Here is a 5,000-nt window from a genome sequence, read left to right as displayed (position 1 = left end):
AAACGTGTTGTGTCTTGTCTATATGAACAACCCTCCACAAAACATCGATATTTTTTTGAGGATTCCAAAAACTCAAAAAAAATATTTTGGGTCGCACAAAAAATGATAGGGTCGGTCGGCAACCGGAACCAAAACATTATTTTTTTTAGGCCCAGTAAGCCTATATTTCTATTTATTAGTAAGTAGTAAGTGGCAGAATACAATGTGTATAAGCTCCCGACACACTGTGTGAACAAACCCTGAACAGTGTGAAAACAGATGCAGAATAAGGGTCCCTATTCTAAAGTGATGCATTGGTCAGCCCAGATGGCTCAGGGCCTCTGCACTACCAAAGTCCTAGGGCCCCCACACCACCCAGGCCTGCACTACCTAACCCCCCTGATCTACAAAGTGTAAGGGTATATCAAATAATTATTATATGGTTGTGACGTCATCGGTCGAATGCTCCATTCATTTCAACGGGGCTCCCCAACGTTCGCACGTCTGTTATTTTTCGATAACGGACGGGTTGGTCTATAACAGACCGCTGTCAATGGCAACAAGACTTTTCACTGCTAAAGCGACTTTTCAACAAGACTCTAATCAGCTGCTGTGATAGACAACACCTGTTGTCCTGGCTACCTAGCTGTTGCCTAGCGGTGTTCCACAACGCCACTGTTTTGTTTTGCGCAGCAACAATCTTAACATTAAATAAGCCTAAAGAAATGCCCCCGCCATGTGTGAATCATTTAAGTATATCCATATAATAAGCGGGTTAACTTTCGGCGAGTCGGTCGCTTTGTGGAATAGCAGCACTTCAGAGAGAACAAGACCCCTCCGCTCCGCGTCGGGGTCTAAAGATTCTCTCTGTCGTGCTGCTATTCCACGGTAGCGACCTTCTCGCCGAACGTTAACCCTTACTTAATACTTACCCAGTTGAGTTATCTAGTTTTCTCTTGTTCACATCAATGAGAGGGAGGTAACAAGAGTCTATATATAGCAAGGATTTAAGGTACACTTGTCAATGGCGGTGGGTTGGTGAGATGTAATTTTTTTTTCATGTACCACTGAGTTTTAATTGTAAAAAAAACCCCAAAATAAATGCAGGACATTAGAATAATAGTTTTGAAGCAAAACTAAACTACTCTTTTGTGATAATTAAGTGAATGTTTGAGAACATTAGCTTCAAGAAGTGCAGTGCATGATGGGTACGCAATCTAGGCCAACAGACAACCTACCCAGCTCTGAGCCTACGTCCTTAGCTCCTCCCCTCACTTGTGAAATTTAGTTGCTATCCAAACAATTTGCCATGTACGTAACAACAGAAATATTATCATTGCTGCATTGGCCATGCATTGCATTTCTGACTAAGGGCGTACCCATCATGCACTGCACTTCTTGTAGCTAAGTTTCTCAAACATTAACTTATTTATCAGAAAGGAATAGCTTAGTTTCGCTTCCAAACTATTACTCATCGTTATATTCTGCATTTATTGTAGGGTTTTTACAATTAAAACTAATTGGTGTATGAAAAAATGACATCTCACCACCCACCGTCATTGATAACTTTACGTCCAATCCTTGCTATATAATGCTTCCAATTACTCATTAATACAATGAGTAGAGTAAGTGAAATCTTCATACCTACTGAGACTGATGTAGAATCTGAAATGTTCTTACACTTTGCTTCCCGGGGGGGAACGCAGAGTGGGGGCCCTAGGTAGTGCGGGGGCCCTAAGCCATCTAGGCTGAGCAATACATCACTTTAGAATAGGGACCCTTATTCCACATCTGTTTTCACACTGTTCAGGGTTTGTTCACACAGTGTACCAGGAGCTTATACACATTGTATTCTGGCCCTTACTGCTTACACATAAATAGAAATCTAGGTCTACTAGGTCCTTACTAAGGTTATATTGGTAATAAATCCCTTACTGTGCATGAACAAGACATTTGTGAATACATGCTTAACAACTGTCTTATTTTGCTTAGTACATGCCTTACAAGTTACTTACACATGCATTAATATTTTATGTATTAGTGCTAATAGATGTGTCCCTAAAATAAAGTGTTACCGAATGAATGTATATGGATGTTGCATGGAGTGAGGACACTCTCTTCCTCTTCTCCCTTCTTTTCTCTCTTTCTCACGCTTTCCTATCTCTCTGTTTTCATCACTTTCTTTGAGCATATATTCCGTTTTTGACATTTGTTCATCTGTCCTTGTATCTGACCAGCACTGTGAGCACTGTGCCATGTTTTAAGTTTTGTCCAAGGATTTCTTTTGTTACATTTATTTTTTTCCCTTTATGTTTGTAAGTTACTACAAATGTGTGACCCACCTGACCATACACTGTTTGAGGAGATTTCTTTGTCTCTCTGTGTGTCTTTGTTTTGGGTTTTTGAAGGACATCTGGCAAGAACGCTGTGTGCCAGGGCCTCTCCCAGAGACTTTCCTTTCCTTTCCTTTCCTTTCCTTTCCTTTCCTTTCCTTTCCTTTCCTTTCCTTTCCTTTCCTTTCCTTTCCTTTCCTTTCCTTTCCTTTCCTCTTGTTTTTTACACTAGCCTCCCTGTTTTACACTATCTACCCTTATTGAACGATCAATGCAAGAAATCACTTTTAAATTCTGTGTCTTAAATTTTCAACTCCTTTTCCCACAAGCTTCTTTTTGCAGTCATTTTCTGCAGTTCTCGGTGCTCCCCCTCATCACTAACAGGTGAGAACTGTACAGCCACATCATATTCTAGAAGAGATAGGCGTCTGCTGCACCTGATGCCCTGTATGTGCGTGGACCTGGTGCACCTGATGTATGTGCGTGGAGATTGTATTTCCACCACTTTCCCCATTTCTACAAATCCCATACATGGAAAGAATATCTAATGGGAAATGGTATGAGATTCAGTTTCCACTACAGGGAAATCTCTAGAATCTCTCTACATGAACAGTCTGGGAATTTTTCCATTTCGTTCTCATTTGTGGATACTGTAGGATTATAGTTCTAACGTGTAGGCTACTGTATGTTCCGTTTGTGCATGAATACGTAATTGCCTGTCCGTTCAATTTTGATCGTGAGGCTATATCGAGATGACTACTGAGCCCTACTCTATATTACCAAAAGTATTCGCTAACCAGCCTAACTCACATATGAACTCAACTGTCATTCCAATTCTACCCCATAGGGTTCAATATGATGTTGGTCCACCTTTTGCAACTATCACAGCTTCAGGATACCAAAACAATTGAGGAGTTCAGATGCAAAACCCCCTAACTTCATTTCTGAAGACCTGCACTTCTATATTTTTAGAGAACCCTGTTGTTGGTTTGGTTTACATTCATGTACTTGATCATACATATAAATAGTTGTATTACATGAATAAAATAAAACAATATATGCAATTTTGATAGCTTTGTATTAAATAAAAATGAAATAAGATTATTTTCTCAAAAGGCACTTAGGGGGTTTTGCATCTCAACTCTTCAATTCCACACTCCCACAGTTGGGAGCAGGCCTCTTCTCTATCACCACGACAATGGCCCAGTGCACACAGCAAGGTCCATAAAGACATGGATGACAGAGTCTGGTGTGGATGAACTTGACTGGTCTGCACTGGTCTGGAGTCCTGACCTGTACCTGATAGAACACGTTTGGGATGAATTAGAGCGGAGACTGACTGCAAGGCCTTGTCGACCAACATCAGTGCGCTTTTGGAAGAATGGTCAAAAATCCTGTGAACCCATTCCTTAACCCAGTAGTTCCCAACCTGTTTTGGTACAGGACCCCATTTTGACATCCCAAATTTCTGGCGACCCCATGCAAGTTTTTTTTCACGACAAAAATTAAAACATGACTGAGCTCCATAAGTTTTAGGCTATTTAAGTCACAAATATTTATAATAGCCTGAGTTGGTAAATGGTGTTTCAAACAGAATATTGAACAGTTTGTTTTATATTAATATTATTGTATAATATTATTGTATAATATTATTAGTTATGTATTATATTAATATGTAATATTTATTAGAGTATTTTTTCACACCTAGACATTCAAGGCGACCCCATTTGAATTCCAGGCGACCTCACATGGGGTTCCGACCCCTGTGTTGAAAAACACTGCCTTAAAGGAACAGACCACCCTTTTTTGATTTTCACATATTTGCAGTATTTCCCAACATTATTCATGAATGTGCTTATCATTTTCGTCTCAGTGTTTCCAGTACTTAGATTTATTGGATCAGAATTATTAGCATAGCTTAGCATAATCACTGGAAGTAACTGGTATCTTTAGCATCAAGCCACAAGTGGTCACTGGACGGAATTAAATTGCCGTTTTACACTCTGGTGAATTTTACATTAATTTGAAAATGGTTTATAAGTACAGTTGATTATGTTTTATTTTGTACCATATACTTGCATTGCTATGCCTAATGTGGCTATACTGTTAAACGGGGCAATGCAAACACATAGACGAAAATTATATGCACATTTATAAATAATGCTTGGAAATACTGCAAATATGTGAAAATCAAAAAAGGGTGGTCTGTTCCTTTAACCCCTTAGTGCAGCACCTGTTATAACCTTACTGTCACCAAAATGATAATGTCTATGTCTTAATCTGTTACTTAAGGCTCTCTGCACTGTCATAGCAATGTTGTTATGATGTAGTTGAGTATTTTCAGCAAATAGTGAATAGGCCCGCCGGCGACCCAATCTGCAGCAAGAGACTACCCTTATGGACAGTCGTCTCTATAGAGTTGAAGCTGTAATAGTTGTAATGCTCTAGCTGTAATAGCCGTATGGGTTAAGAATGGGATAGCACTTAAATTCATATGTGAGTCAAGGCAGGTTAGCGAATACTTTTGGGAATATAGATTTATTTCACTAATATTACTGCAGTTATGAATTCACATTTTAGATGCAAGGTTTAATTCTCCTCAATCAGAGAGTATATGTTTAGTATAGTATAGTATAGTAACGTACAGTATATAGCCTACTGTATCAGCTTAGTATGTATAGGCCTACA

The 5,000-nt window shown here is 39.2% G+C and overlaps 1 protein-coding gene across 3 annotated transcripts in view; it reads right to left on the bottom strand.

Annotated features, from left to right (window-relative positions):
* Positions 1-5,000, bottom strand: part of ntng1a (netrin g1a) — a 160,361-nt gene that overhangs the window by 15,280 nt on the left and 140,081 nt on the right. The window lies entirely within an intron of this gene.

The sequence above is a fragment of the Engraulis encrasicolus genome, chromosome 9 (genome assembly GCF_034702125.1).
Source record: "Engraulis encrasicolus isolate BLACKSEA-1 chromosome 9, IST_EnEncr_1.0, whole genome shotgun sequence".
Taxonomy (NCBI): domain Eukaryota; kingdom Metazoa; phylum Chordata; class Actinopteri; order Clupeiformes; family Engraulidae; genus Engraulis; species Engraulis encrasicolus.
This window is presented reverse-complemented; position numbering and strand designations above follow the sequence as displayed.